The 16282-nt window shown below is 41.6% G+C and overlaps 1 protein-coding gene across 1 annotated transcript in view; it reads right to left on the bottom strand.

Moving 5' to 3' along the window:
- RBM17 (RNA binding motif protein 17) overlaps window positions 1-16282 on the bottom strand; it is a 62847-nt gene that overhangs the window by 28098 nt on the left and 18467 nt on the right. The window contains exon 2 of the mRNA XM_032425890.1: window positions 16018-16071. The gene's annotated coding sequence lies outside the window, so the exon portion shown is untranslated. The remainder of the gene's footprint in view (window positions 1-16017; window positions 16072-16282) is intronic.

The raw sequence follows: 16282 nt of genomic DNA, 5'->3' as shown, positions 1-16282 counted from the left end.
AAAACAGAAAGCATAACAAAACAACATGCGAGAACTAAGACGGAACACCTTACATGAGTAAATGTTAAATAAGCCCAACATACTTGTCTGAAAAATGCAACTCCAGATTGGAGCACCAGCCGTAACACAACTCTATGTTACGCACAAGAACATGCATAAAATAGTCATTCTGAAAGTTCAAAAACACAAGAACTTTGGAAAAGATATACCAGGAATATGCAAACATAAAGAAATCAGGGATCACAAACTTACTGATTTCAGGGCAAAAAGCATTAAATGAGATTGAGAAGGGCATTTTACAATCATAAGAGTTGCAATTCACAATGAGGAAAAAATAGGAATATCTATGCACCGAATATCATAATTTCATTATTCATAGCAAACACTATAGGAGATATAAAAAGAATAAATAGTTAGAAATAATTGATAGTCTTTGCCAGACTGAGGGCACAGGAGGTAAAAGAGGATAGAGAAGACCTAAAAATATATTCTATTATATTAATTGTACATAATTAATTTAATATTAGTTATTAAATAATATATTATTAACAATAATATATTGATATATTTAATATTAGATATTTGGTAATATATTATTAATATGTCAATAATATATTATTAATTTAATATGGTAGATCTAATATGTAAAACTCTGTATCCTGAAACAGAGATTACATCTTTTCAAGTGTCCTTGGAGCGAACATTCAGGGTTGGCCATATTTTAGGCCACAGGCAAAATCTTAATATATCTCAGTAAGTAGAACCATATGGATAATATTATAGGATCATAATTCAATAAAACTAGAAATTAATGAAAAAACAGGAAACAAAATATTCCTACTGCCCAGAAATTTTTAAAGGGTCACATAACATTTGGATCAAAAACAAAAACAAAATAGAAAATACCTGCAAGAGTATGAAAGTGAAAATGACCAATCAGAACCCATGGGATTTAGCTACATATTCCTAAGATCATGATTTTAAATGATCATGTTAATTAAAGATTTAGGATAAATGAAATGAATTAAGCACCCATGCAAGAAGGTAGAAATAGAACAAAATATACCTTTGAAGAGCAGAAGGATGTAATGAGTAAAGATAAAAGCCTAAAATCATGGTGTATAGAACAGAAAAATATATAACTAAAAAATAAATCCAGGAGCTGATTGTTTGAAAGTAAATAGGTAAGCTGTTAGCTAAACAAGAAAACAAGAAGAAAGTACAAATATACAAAGTATGGAATCAAAGCAACGACCTCCAGACACAGAGGAAAGTTAAGAGAAGACTTTGTTGAGTTTTATCAAATAAGTCAGAAAATCTAGATCGAGGAGTTAATTTGGAGGACAGTATAATTTCTTAAAATGGGCTTTAGACAAGTTATAAAATTTAAACAGACCAACAATCAGAGGAGAAATAGGGAAGAAGAGCAAAGACCTACTGTCCAAAATAGCAGCAAGTCCACAGGGTAATTTTACCAAACCCTTAGGGCCATTGAATCCTAATGTGCTGTTCCAGGGCATAGAAAATGAAGGAAAGCTTCAAATTTCTTGTATGAGCCATCACAGTAGTGATACCTAATAAATATACCCCAAAGAAAACTATAAGCCATTCTCACTTAAGACTGTCAAGGCAAAAATCCTAAATAAAATGTAGTATGGCATTAGGACAGAGATCCTCAGTCCTAGGGTAAGGCCATTCCCAGAGCTGTGTCGATCAGCCCTCACTGAGAAGGGGAACCTTCTGGCAATAAGACAAATGTGTTCAGGGCTGGAGTGCTCACTCAATTGTTTTGAAGGAACCAGTCCTGGCTTGGGAGGGTTCATTTCCAGGGTTGGCTTGGAGCCCCAGGTTTGTGGGGGTCAGCTCCATTTTAGAGGTGAGGATTTCCAAATCAGGGGAGCCATTCCTACTCCAGATGGCTGGTTCAAATGTAATCAGGCTTAGGTTCAAGGTCACACATAGATCTGATTCTCAGGTTCACACTCAGCTGTGGAATCTGAAGACTTCTCCAAAGGCATTGCTACTTGTAGGAGCCTGTGGTCAACCAGGTAGCATTTCAGTCTAGCAGAAGGAAAAGGGGGTAGGAAAAAATGGAGCAGACATATTGAAGACTGCTAGAGGCAGGTAACATAACTAGGAATAGATGGCCAGGGCATGAACCAAGGCTGTGTACAACTCTAGGAAACAGGCCCTTCCCAGAGGCAGGAAGATGTGCAGTGATTAGGAGGTGGTGAGACTGAATTCTCAGTGGAAGGAACTTTGGTTTAGACACACAGGCAATGACTCAACCCAGCAGGAGATTAAGATCTCATTGGAGAGACACAAGGTAGATCTGGGGCTGTCTCTACACCCAGTCTGTGGTGGGAGGTGGGTAGACCAGATTGTAGGAGACAGCACTCCTCCCCAAGGGGCAGAGAACTGGTGAACAGATGAAATAGATGTGAACAGATTTATTTGTCCAGGGCCTGGGTGAATTTTGAGAAGAAAACCCAAGCTGGGCCCATGATGGTCTGTGCACCTGTCAGTGCAGCCCACCAGCCAGCCAGCCATTCTCTCCATGTTCCTTCTTCTTATTGTCTTCTTCTTTTCTTACTTGCCAGTCTGTTATTTATTTGAATGCACCTATAGGACCATGAAGCTACCACGTGAATAAGCAAGGCTTGCCTGATGTCTTCTTAGTCTGTTCTCATGTCAGAAGAGGGAAGGGAGCTCTCCAGGATCTCTTTTATAAGGGCATCAAGCCTATTCATGGGGGCTCCAACTCTCACGACCTCCTCACATCCCAAAGGCCCTACCTCTTAATACCATCACTGGGGATTAGGATTCAACGTATGAATTTTGGGAGGACACAAGCATTCAGTCTATAGCACATGGTATTTTGCAGGCTACGTTAGAAGGAGCAAACCCTGTAGAAATCATTTGAATATCACTGAAATCACATTGAGTGCTCAAAGTGAAAACTGAGCTAGACCATGAGCAGAGAATGGGAGTGACCTGCCGCTGGAAATAAGGGCCTGGAAATAAGCACATCTTCCCATCCTGCATCCTACAAAACTGGCACCAAGCAAAGATCCACATAATCCAAGAGAGGTAGATTTCTACAAGGAAACAGATTTTTAACCAACCATGGTTAACCAACTCTTTCGGTTTTTTGACAAGTACTAAATCTGTGATCCAGAATCCAATCCTGCGTACTATTTACTTATACAACTCGCATTCTACTTACATTACTTGACCTTAATACTCATGTAACATGGTGGAGAATTACATTCATCAGATATTCCCCATAAAGATTGAGAAAGAAGTAGTCAGAGTGTCTCAGTCAGCCCAAGCTCCTATAACAAAATATCACAGACTTGGTGGCTTGAGCAGCACACATTGATTTTTTGGTCACAATTCTAGAGGCTGGAAGTCTACGATCAAAGTGCTGGCAGATTTGGTTCTTGGTGAAAGGGCCCACTTCGTGGTGTGTAGGCGGCTGCCATCTTGCTGTACAATGGAGCGAGCGAGCTCTGGTCTCTTTCTCTTCATATAAGCATATTAATCCCATCTTGGGCGCCCATCCTCATGACCTAATCTAAACCTGATTGCCTCCCAAAGACCCCACCTCCTAATAGCATCACACTGGGGGTTAAGGCTTCAACACCTGCATTTGGGGACACATAAACACATAGTCTATAACAGAGAGTGAGAAAAGAACCACACTTCTCAGGGGCTCTGAAAACTTTAGGATGCTGCCTTTTCAGGAGAGTGAGGGTGAAGTAGGAAGCATGAGCTGGCTCGGCTGCTGTCTGTGTTCTCGAGTGTGATGTGGGCCAGGTGTGGGGGCTGAAGTCCCATGGAGGTTTCCAGTAGGGAGACAGGGCCAAGAGTAGCACGGTAGTGGGAGAAGATAAGATTTTAGCCTGTTCTCTCTCACCCATGGAGTGGGTGGGAGTGGCATCCATACTAGAGCCTGAGAAACTTTCCACCTGAATCGCTGTGTAAAATACTGCAATATGCCCTTCAAAGGAAGATATGCTAATGATCTACATTTTTGGGGGGTCAAAGTTTCTGGAGTCGGGTCCCCTGGCCTTTTGTTACCTCACACATAAACCGGGCAGGGGAAGGGAGGGACTGGCTTTTATTTGAGTAACACTTTTAACTATTCTGTGTGGTTGTAGTACAGTGAACCCTGAACAGCGTGAGGTTTAGGGGCGCCAACCCCACCCTCACCTCACACAAGATGGAAATCCCCATATAACTTTGGACTCCCAGAAAACTTAACTTCTAATAGCCGACTATTGACTGGAAGCCTTACTGATCACATAAACAGTCGGTTAACACATACTTACTGTATTCTTACAGTAAAATAAACTAGAGAAAACAAAATGTTATTAAGAAAATCATAAAGGGGGCATCTGGCTGGCTCAGTTGGTAGAGCATGCGACTATGGATCTCAGGGTCGTGAGTTCAAGCCCCACGTTGGGTATAGAGATCACTTTTAATGAATAAATAAATAAATAAAATCACAAGGAATGGAAAATACATTTACAGTACTGTACTGTATTTATCAAAAAAACAAATCCACGTGTAAGTGGACCGACGCAGTTCAAACCTGTGTTGTTCAAGGTCAGATGTATTATCCCTTTTCCAAGTGACCCTTCACGAGGTGAATGACTTTGTCATGGGCTTGGTTAGCAAGTGTTAGAGTCAGCAGGTGAACACACACAGAGTGAGTGCAGAGTGAGTGCTCTGTCTCAGCAGCACCAAGAGAAAAAAGAGGCTTGGGCTAAGCTTTCAGGCCGACTTAAAATGTGGTTCCTGGACAAGGAGAGGGGAAGTCGTTGATGAAATAGGATATGTCCACTGAACATTTAAGAAACAAAATGACCGGAGCGCCTGGGTGGCTCAGTCGTTAAGCATCTGCCTTCGGCTCAGGTCATGATCCCAGGGTGCTGGGATCGAGCCCCACTTCGGGCTCCCTGCTCAGCGGGAAGCCTGCTTCTCCCTCTCCCACTCCCCCTGCTTGTGTTCCCTCTCTCACTATGTCTCTCTCTGTCAAATAAATAAATAAAATCTTAAAAAAAAAAAAAAAAGAAAGAAAGAAAGGAAAGAAAATGACCCTATGGAGTGCCTCTGTTATTCTCTGGCTCTCTACCAAGCTCTGAGTGGGGGAAGGGCCCTGGAAAAAAGAGTCTGGGCTGGGTCTCTCCACCCCCCGATCAAAGCACGGGTGGGTGGGTGTGCAAAAGCCCTGAATCTGAGGTGCGGAGATCTCAGGACCCTCTGAGCGGAATCTGCTGCCTACCAAGCCTCCCTAATTGGCCAGTCGCCTCTGGTTTGCTGCTGGGTACTACCACTCCCCTCCTTCTTCTTGGTTGGAGTTCTGTGCATTTCCCAATCATGACAACACACATTTACAGACATCTTGTTGGCTTATAGACCACGGACGTGATCACCTCCATTGTTTGAGAGTTTTCTAGTTTAACTCCAGGAGGAAATCTTCTTTCCCTCATTGCCGAGTGTATTAGAAACTTCATTCTTTCTGCCACTTCCTGTCAAAGGTAACTGATATGACCTTTATTTTACAAATGGAGAATCTGAGGAGGAGGATAGCCAGGGCCACGCAAGGAGCAGGCAGGATAAATACATGTGGAGATTCAGAAGAGGGACAAGACAAGAGGCTTGTCTTGGGGTAGAAGGTAGGGGCGGGAAGGACAGTCCAGGCTAGAGAGCAGTGCTCAGGAGGTAGGAGGGAAGGAGGGCAGAAAGCAGATGGTAGAGTTCACTGAAAACTAGAGATTAGCAGGGCAGATGTTCTAGAAAGACAGGAGATGAGGGAGATGCTTGGGCTGGCTGGAAACGCAGTACACAGGATAACAGAGATGGGGGAGGGCCAGGAGGTGAGGAAACAAGGGCCTGGGTGCACTGGAAGGAAACAAGTTGGTAAATTGACCGTTTGATCAAAATTATAATTTGATCAAAAATAATAATTCCCAGGGGTGCCTGGGTGGTGCGGTCGGTTAAGCGCCCCACTCTTGGTTTCCGCTCAGGTCCTGATCTCAGGGTTGTGAGGTGGAGCCCTGCATAGGGCTCCGCAATCAGCAGGGAGTCTGCTTGAGGATTCTCTCCCTCTGCCCCTCCCCCGACTCGAGCGCATGCTACTCTCTTTCTCACTCTAAAAAAAAATTAAAATAATAATAATTACCAAGGACTGGGTGTGTAGTGATACTTTTGGTCTACCACGGAGGATGACTTCTGTTGACATTTATATATCTCTAAGCAGTTTTGTCCATTTTGTAAAAACTTTGTTTTTTTCCCTACATTTTTTTCAAGTCATTCTCTACAGCTATTTCTGCTCTGCAAAGTTTATAATAGTGAACATTTAGAAACAAACTACACATCAATAACAAAGACTCAGTAAAATTGAATTATGTTGGGTGACAATTTATATGGAAGGATCCCATTTTTGTTTTAAAAATAAGTAAATATATACAGAGAAAGCAACTAAGGGTTATTTGCCCATCTGAGTTTCTCCAGATAGGCGGGATCACAGCAGCTCTTTATTTATATTTTTTGCTTGTTTGTATGTTTTCCCAGTAAAAGATTTTACAGGTTTGTAGAATTTTCTGAATTAAAGAACAATTTTTAAAAAAGATTTTATTTATTTATTTGAGAAAGAGAGAGAAAGAAAGCACAGGGGGAGGTGCAGAGGCAGAGGGAGAAGCAGACTCCGCGCTGAGCATGGAGCCCTATGTAGGGCTCAGTCTCAGGACCCTGAGATCATGACCTGAGATGAAACCAAGAGTCAGATGCTTAACTGACTGAGCCACCCAGGCACCCCTTAAAAAGCAATTTTAAATTTATTTTCTACCAACTGATATTTGTTCTGTTTGTTTGACCAGATTTTCCATAAGTTTTTAATTGCATCAATAAGTTGAAAACTACCCCTTTCAATAAGAAATTTACTTTTTAAAAAACATAATTTTTGTGCATGTTTTATGACTTTCATGTGGATATTTTTTAGGTGCTGAGTTTACATACACATTCACCTAAAACAGTTGATAAAACTATGAACTGTCAGCATGCCTGGGTGGCTCAGTCAGTTAATCTTTCCACTCTTGATTTTGACTCAGGTCATGATCTCAGGGTCGTGGGATCAAGCCCCACTTCGAGCTCTGTGCTCAGCATGGAGTCTGCTTGTCCCTCTCCTCCTCTCTCTCCCTCTCTCTACCTCTAAAATAAATAAATAAAATCTTAAAAAACAACAACAACAACAACAAGGATGAACTGTCTTTATCACTTTCCAACACTGAGTTTCCCACTGTTCAAGCAGCCAGAACAAGAGCTTGATCTGTGAGCAAATGACTCGGTGGGGGTCTCTTATCTTTTCCATCATGTCGTTTGGTGCCATCCCCACAGTGCGTGGGCAGAAGCAAGCCTTGCTCCAGAACTTTGATCATGAGTACAGCTTTGAGTTACAACCTTAATGTGGTCCTCAATGTGTGATCGGGTCATCAAAACCAGATCAATGGCTTACGTGGCAGGATCGGGAAATGAGTTTATCTGTGATCAGAGGGTTTCGAGGGATTAGTAACCCTTTTAAATTATGCTCTTCCTCCATGGAGAAAAGCAGTGCAGAGAGGAGTGATGACAGCCTAGCATGGAGGTAAGACATCCATAGAACCCTAGAGGGCCAGTGCTGACCTATGCTGGGAATTTTAACATAAATCACCGCTCTTTGATCTTGAAATACCCCTTGAGACAGGTGTTATAATGTCCCTCTCAAAGAGGTCAAGTAATGTGCTGAAGTTACACAGTTAGTAACTGGCTGGACTGTGATGAGCGCCCAGGTCTGTATGACTCTGTTGAAGGTTAGCATGCTTTTTATTATTATAGTAAGCTGCCTCCCAACCAGGAGGCAATTTAACAAAGAGCAGGACAGTGAGGCTACACCAGATATGCCTCTGGAACTCTACAGTTTATGTTACTCTAGAGTTTCCTCTCCATATTCCCTTGGAGCCCTCCCATTCTTCCTGCTCTGGCAGATGATGTCACTTATCAAGCACTTCCTATGTAGCCGGCTCCGGGCTGAGTGATTTGCATATATTATCTAAATTTATTCTTCCTAAGAACCCCAGGAGGTAGTTATCATCAGCCCCATTTATGGATGAAGAAATGGCAGCCAAGAGAAATTATTTTCCCAAGGTTCTAAATATAGAAACCCAGAGCTCCCTGATTCCAAAACTTGTTCTCTTAAACTCTATGCCTTACACCACTAAACAAACATGCACAGAGACCAAGCTCACTGCGACATACCATGTTCATATAGCGAAAAAGGTTAAGTCTGAGGTAATGTTTTATTTCTAGCATTGCAGGAGGACTTAAAATTCTTGGCTGCCTCCTTAGATTTTATTGAGTTCCATCTTGGAATTTCTGAGCCCCGTTTCTTAGAAATTCATCCAAGATCAGTATTATGGTTCAGAAACTAGGAACTTTATCTAACTTTGAATATCAAAGCCAAGGCTGAACAAGCCCTCCAGTTTTAAAAGAGAAAGGTACAGTTGGTACTGCTCTTTTATCCTCTCACATGTCTACCTAAAGCTGCAGATGGATCACAAATAGAAACACAAACTCCGTCCTTATGAAGAATGTATCTCTGACTCTGGACTCTAGGGAAGGGTGCTACATTCAGGGAAGGAAAAACAGCACAGGATTAAGTTCCTGGCAGCCCACCACCTCATATACCAAGAGAACACAGCTCTCCAGAGTAAGTGACTTACACCGACGAGCAACACCAACATTCCTGTGTTGGAACCGGTAGAAATAAAACACAGGAGCAGCAGAGGAAGTGGGGTGGCTGAGGAAAAGCACTTTTGCAGGAAGCTGTCTGTAACTGAGGAAGGGTAGAGGGAAGAAAAAGCAACTGTGAGTATCCTTGCAGCCGCTGACGGAGAGAAATAAAGGTTAAAAGAAAAGAACGGACTCCAACACCTACTCCCCATGCCTAAGAAGTTCTGCTACTCTGGACCATGACCCCAGGATATTCCCTACCCAAGCCCTCTGCAAAGGTCTTGTTTAAAAAGGGCTTGACTCACTGAAATTTCAACAAAAATGGAAAATGTTCCCAGCACAGATCAATACCAAGTCATACCAAGAAAAAAGGGAAGGAAATAAAATTATCCGAAAAAATATTGCACCATCACAGATGAGTCCTGGGACCAAACATATTGCCATGAATTTTTAAAATGTAATGAAGCGGGACGCCTGGGTGGCTCAGTCGGTTAAGCGTCTGCCTTTGGCGGTCATGATCCCAGGGTCCTGGGTCTGCCATGAGCGGTCATGATCCCAGGGTCCTGGGATCGAGTCCCATATCAGGCTCCCTGCTCAGTGGGGAGTCTGCTTCTCCCTCTCCCTCTGTGTGCTCGCCCTCGCCCTCGCTCTCTCTCTCTCTCTCTAGTAAACAGATCTTAAAAAAATAAAAAATAAAAAAATAAAATGTAATGAAGCATTGGCCTCTGTAAATAGAAACTCAAAGCAGAGATATCAGGGAAGATAGGATGGGGAAACAAGAGGTGAAACCTAGGTGGCTTGTGCTCAGGAAATTAGTGCAAAGGTTTCAGTGGAAATGGGACATCTGATAATAGACCCAGCTGAAAACATGGCAAGGCTGAGAAAAGTTGGCAAACCTAAATGGGCGTGAGCGGAGTTGTAGTTTTAGAGCGCTGTCTAGGTGAATGGGAAGGGTACACCAGGGGAGGGGAATGCACTAGCTGCCACGAGGGGCAGGTGTTTGCGAAGTTCTCACATAGCAGACGAGACGGGGGAGCTCACTGGGGTCTTCTTTATAAGGACACTGATCCCATTCACGAGCGCTCCACACTCATGACCCAGTCACCTCCCAAAGGCTCCACCTCCTAACATCATCACCTTTGGGGTTAGGATTCCAACATAATGAATTTGGGGGTATGGAAGATACAAACATCCAGACCATAACAAATGGCTATTCCTAGGTTCCATTGATTTTTTTTTTTTTTACAAAGAACAAATAAAAGCCTGTGGGCATTTAATAGGGAACTGAAAGCCAAGTCTGAAAGCCAAGTCTGAAAGCCAGAGAAATTCCCTAGTAGCTTACAAAGGGGCTCTCCTGAGTAAGTAAAAGGGAGAAGAACCCTGAAAACTCTGCCCAGCTAGCATTTCCCCTTGTTTTAAGACAATACAAAGACTTTTTCTCCACAGCACAGAATCATTTCCCTATGTACCCTCTAGCCATTAGTCTCTACCTAGGGTTGAGGAGCAGCACAATCCAGCCAGGGGCTCTGCCCCTAGGGATGTCATATTCCAGCAACCAGCTCCATAAGTCTTCAGGTCAGGCTTGCATGGCTGCCTGTCCATCCACCCCGCTCCTCATTGTGCTCATTGCACCTCCTCATCCCATAGTCCCCGTGCCCCTTGTCTTCTGGTGCAGAAGAGCCAGCACCTGGCCTCTATTACAGGGGCCCCCGTTGCTATGAGAAAGCCTAGCTGGGCAGCCAGCAAGGATACTCATTTTGTAAACATCCGAAGAAACGAAGGCTGATTGACCAGGTGGCTGAGAGAAGTCACCCTCATAAAAATCCATCATCCCTTGCCCAATTTCCAGGCCTGAGTCAGTTATCAGAGCCAGGACCCATCAACAGAAGAGGAGGCTCATTCCCCAGGAAGAAGAGGACGTCTCTGCAAGTACACAAAATAATAATTCCCCAGTCCTTCACCCAAGGGACCTGTGGCCCTTTACTTAGGCAACTGTACTAGGGAAAGAGAAATAACAAAAAAAATTTTGAGGATTATTATTGACATGGAGACCTGGAGACCTGAAGGGCTATCATGCCCCCTTGTGCAAGTTGGGGTACAAGAGAACAGATAATAAATGGAGTCCTGGCCAAAGTCCACCTACATGGACCCACCCAGTGACCCATTTTCCCAATTTCCGAATGTGCAGTTGAGATTGAGGTACGGGAGAACTGGCATAGTCCCCATGTTGGTTCCTTGGCCTATGCATGAGGGTCATTATCGTGGGAAAGGCAGAAAAAAGTTTCTGAAGCTCCCTCCTCCCAGATCCAGATAGAAAGCAATACCATGGCCCAGGGAAAGGGAAGGACGGCAAAGCTGAGTGCCACGTTTAAGGATATAAAGCCGGAGTTGGTAAATATTTTAGGCTTTGCAGGCCATACGGTCTCTATCTAGCACAACCATTTGTCTTTGCTATCGCAGCAAGAAGCAGCTATGGAAAATATGTCCATGAAATAACATTTCTGAGTTTGAGTAAAACTTTACTTATAGACACTGAAATTTGAGTTTCATATAATTTTCATGTGTCATAAAATATTCTTTTGATTTTGTCCCAGCCATTTAAAAATGTAAAAACCATTTTTAGCTCAAAGGCTATACAAAACAGGCAACAGGTCAGATATAGGCGTGGGCCAAAATTTGTGGACCCCTGACCTAAATGATGCAGGGTGGTAGTGCTCATCATATTTCTATTAAATTCACCAGTCTGACCTTGGAAAACATCATGCAGATCCTGAAAAATAATAGTAGACTACCGTAAAGTCAAACACATAGAAGCCTCAGTTGCAGCTACCATAATAAATATGATATTTTTGCCAGAGCAGATTAAGGCCGCCTCAGGGACATAGCAGGTGGCATTATGATTTGGCCAATGAATTCTTCTCCATTTCAATCAGGACTAGTTATAAGAGACAACAATCTACATTTACAGTTTTGCCCCAGGACCATGTTAACTCTCCTGCTCTCTGTTATAATTCGTGAAAAGATCTGGATGGCTGAGACATCCTGCAGAACATCCCATGCATATTATTATTATTATTATTATTATTATTATTATTATGTTCAGTTAGCCAACATATTTTGCTAATCAGGCCAGATGAGCAAGAAATGGCTGGCCTGTGGGAAGACTTTGTAAGACACATGAGCCACAGAGAGTGGGAGATAAACCCTAAAAATATTCTGGAGCATTCTATAGATTCAGACAAATCAATAAGGACATGACCATTATAGTATCATACAGAGTAGTTTCACTGCCCTAGAAGTCCTCTGTGCTCTGCCCGTTTCATCCTGTTCCCCACCCCCAATCCCGGGCAACCACTGATGTTTCTACTGTCTCCATAGTTTTGCCTTTTCCAGAATGTCATATAACTGGAATCACATAGTATGGAGCCTTTTCAGATTGGCCTCTTTCATTTAGTAATATGCATTTAAAGCTCTTCCATATCTTTTCATGGCTTGTTAGCTCATTCCTTTTTTAGTGCTGAATAATATTCCTTTGGCTGGATGGACCATAGTTTGTTTATCCATTCACCTACTGGTGGACATTTTGGTTGCTTCTAAGTTTTGGCGATTATGAATAAAGCTGCTATAAAATATTTTGTATGCAGGTTTTTGTGTGCACATAACTCTTCAACCCTTTTGGCTAAATACCAAGGAGTGTGATTGCTGGTTTGTATGAAAAGAGTATATTTACTTTTGTAAGTGTGAGTTTTGGCAGGTTATGTTTTTCAAGGAAGTAGGCATAAAATTTGTGGGCATAGAGTTGTTCATAGTATTTCTTTATTATCCTTTTAATGTTCATATTGGTAGTGATGTCCCCTTTCATTTCTGATATTTAATTTTTTGTCTTCTCTTTTTTCTTAGCCTGGTTAGAAGCTTATTGATTTTATTGATCTTTTCAAAGAACCCGCTTTTGGTTTCACTGATTTCCTGTTTTCAACTTCATTGATATCTGCTCTAATTCTTACCATTTTTTTTCCTTCTGCTTATGTTAGCCTTAAGTTGCTCTTCTTTTTTGAGGTTCCTAAAGTGGAAACTTACATGGCTGATTTTAGATCTTTCATCTTTTCTAATACAGCCACTCAATGTTGTAAATTTCCCTCAGCACTGCTTTCTTTGCATCTCACAAATTTTGATAAGTTGTGTTTTCATTTTTACTTGGTTCAAAATATTTTGAAATTTCTCCTTTCAACTATGTGCTATTTAGAAATTTATGGCTTAATCTCCACATATTTCAGGGAATTTCCAGTTATCTTTCTGTTACTGATTTCTAGCTTAATTCCATTGTGGTGTAAGAGCAGCATTGTATGATTTCTATTTTTTTTTAATTTGTTAAGATGTTTTATGTTCTATAACATGATCTATCTTGGTGAATGTTTCATGTGAGCCTGAGAAAAATGTGTATTCTGCTCTTGTTGAATGAAGTAGTCTACAAATCCATTACATCCATTTGATTGAAGGTGTTGTTAAGTTCAGCTAGGTCCTTGCTGATTTTCTGCCTGCTGAATCTGTCCATTTCTGAGAGGGCAGTGTTGAAGTCTGTAACCGTGATAGTGGTTTAATCTATAAACCTCACAGTTCTATTAGTTTTTGGCTCACATAGTTTTGATGCTGCTATTAGGGGTGTACACATTAAGAATTGTTACAACTTCTTGGAGAATTGACCTCTTTATCATCATGTAAAGCTCTTCTTTATCCTGATAACTTTCCTTGCTTTGGAGTCTGCTCTGTCTGAAATTAATACAGCTACTCCTGGTTTCTTTCAATTAGTGTTAGCATTGTGTATTTTTCTCCATCCATTTACTTCTAATCTGTATGTGTCCTTATATTTAAAGTGGGCTTCCTGGGGCGCCTGGGTGGCTCAGTCATTAAGCGCCTGCCTTCAGCTCAGGTCATGATCCCAGGGTCCTGGGATCGAGCCCCACATCGGGCTCCATGTTCGGCGGGAAGCCTGCTTCTCCCTCTCCCACTCCCCCTGCTTGTGTTCCTGCTCTTGCTGTGTCTCTCTCTGTCAAATAAATAAACGAAATCTTTAAAAAAAATAAATAAAGTGGGCTTCTTATAGACAATATAAAGTTGGAAGACTTTTGATCTGATTTTTAAAACTTCAAAGACACAGAGGTGCTGGAAATATTTAGGAAGTAATAGAAGAGAGCTGAGTACTCTCACTTTTGAGTCCTCCTGGTGGGCAGGCAGTGAGTCTTTAAATTGCTTCTGGTGCTATAAAAATGGCCCCTACTGCTATTACCATTTTAAGACAATGTGCACACATTTCAACTATCCAGGATTTCATCGTCATCAGTAGTAACTTATTTGCACTGTGTATATGATTCAGCTCTGGGCTGAATACACAGCGGGAACTTGCAAGGGGCTTTGAGGCACATAAAGGGGACTATGGGATGGAGGAGGCCCAGGTGCATCACACGGGTCACAAGACGATACGTCATGATACACAGGCAATACACCAAAATATACCCCAGGCAGACTTCCAGGGATGGGGACTAGCTACGCTTTCACTTACTTTTCTGTCAAAAGAATAGCCATATAGAGGTCAGTCAAAGTGAAGTTCTAAGGATAACTGTAGTCTAATTTAGGGAACTGATGAATGCTGGGATCTTTGCAACTTATCACTTGGCACATTCCTTAACATGGGTAAAGACCTACCAGTGTGTCAGTGGTGTCCTTAAGACCTCTTCTACTTCTGAGGATCTACTTCTCATTTCCTTCTAAGGGACAGGAAATGAGAGAAGGGTCTAAGAGAGACATTTGGAACCTAGGAGGATAAAGGCAAGGCCAACCAGTGGCCAAGTTACCTCGAGATGATTCTTACAGTACTGTCTATTAACCATCCTCATCCACAAAGGAAGCATGCGCGTCGGGCGGATAAAGCACTCTCTCCTTGGATAACAAAGTCTTGTTCTGTGGGCTCCCTTTAGGAAATTCTGGAGACAATCTTACTTCTCTGCTAGCACATTCTTTCAACAGGCAACCAAAAATTTATCAGATTTATTTTTTTTTAAATTACATTCAAGGGAGCTCTGCTCACTTATTATACACACATTATCCTCACTGGACATGTGTTCCCAGATTCTCCCAGAGATTCATGGCAATCATTGCTGGGTTTACCTCAATGAGGGCTTGCATTCCCTTATTAATTTTCATTTCCAAAGGTAATTAATTTCTAAGCTCTAGGGATTTGTGTACCAGCCACATATATACTATTTAGTATCTTCTGTAAAAATGTCTTTTGCAATAAAGATTTCAAGAAATTATCATTTCTTATATATTTAATTACAAACTCAATGATAGATTATTGATTATTTTCAGTGGTTTATTTATGATCCTATTTGAGTGCAGGATGCATTTCATTTTCTTTTTCCAGTCTAATAACTGCAAATAATGATTTCCCCACAGTATACTCTCATAATCTAAAACGCACATTCTTAAACCAGAGGATTGTTTCCTAACAGCGAGCATGAAAATCAAGATGCAAAGTATGGGGGACACATACAGGTGTTGTCAGAAAAGTGATGAAAAAAGAATAAGAAAAAAAACGACGAAGATGGCCTTGGGGAAAATGAAAAACCTTTTCTTCTGTTTCCCCAACCTCCTACCTTCTGCTATGTTTCAAGGTAAGGTGACAGCCCTGACTAAACAGTGCCAACTGTATCTTCCGCATCACATGAAAAGAGCACGAGCATTAAAGAGGATGTCTTTATCAAAATATCTGTAATTGTGACCTTCAGAGAAACAGAACAAGAAGTACTAGTGAATTTCTTGTTTTTTTTCATGGGTATCCCTCCTCCCTTCCTTTCATTTCTTTTATATCTAAGACTTCTTCCTGAAGTAAAAACATAGTTTCTATTACAAAAAAAAAAAAAAAGTTGAAAAACAGAATTTAATTCGTGTCCATCCACGGGTTTCTCTTTTCTGGGATGGTCGGTCTTCCCGGCTCTAAGAAGAGACGTTTTGTTTGCTGGATCTGAATATCATCTTAGAGGAAAAAAAGCACATCTGAAACATGTTTTTTTAAAGCTGATTTGGGTCATCCTCCTGTCAAAGGCCATTCAGTGACTCCTGCATACCTCTGTGCTTTCTTGTGTGAGAGACTGAATAGTCATTACAGAGTCATAGAATCATAGGGCTGAAATAACCTATAGACCCCATCACCATATTCAATGCTTAAATCTTTTCTGTTGTACTCACAACGTTGAGATTTCACGGTGCTAAGTAATTCACTCTCCTCTCTGAGTACTGAACCTGTTGAGAAATAAAAGGAGTGTGATTTCGTGGGTTAGGATAAGAAATACATATTTGGTCTTCATCACTGTTTCTGGCATAGAGCTACTAAAACCCTTGGAATCTCCTAAGTGAGGAGAGTGATCTGTGTATTTTGTTATGTTAACGAGGTGATTTTCGGAAAGCACCTACTGATGGAGACTGATAACCAGGGGAACCAACCATCTGATTT

Source organism: Phoca vitulina, unplaced genomic scaffold (genome assembly GCF_004348235.1).
Source record: "Phoca vitulina isolate PV1807 unplaced genomic scaffold, GSC_HSeal_1.0 scaffold33, whole genome shotgun sequence".
Lineage (NCBI taxonomy): Eukaryota > Metazoa > Chordata > Mammalia > Carnivora > Phocidae > Phoca > Phoca vitulina.
The sequence above is the reverse complement of the archived record's forward strand: the minus strand, read 5'-3'. Positions and strand labels throughout refer to the sequence as shown.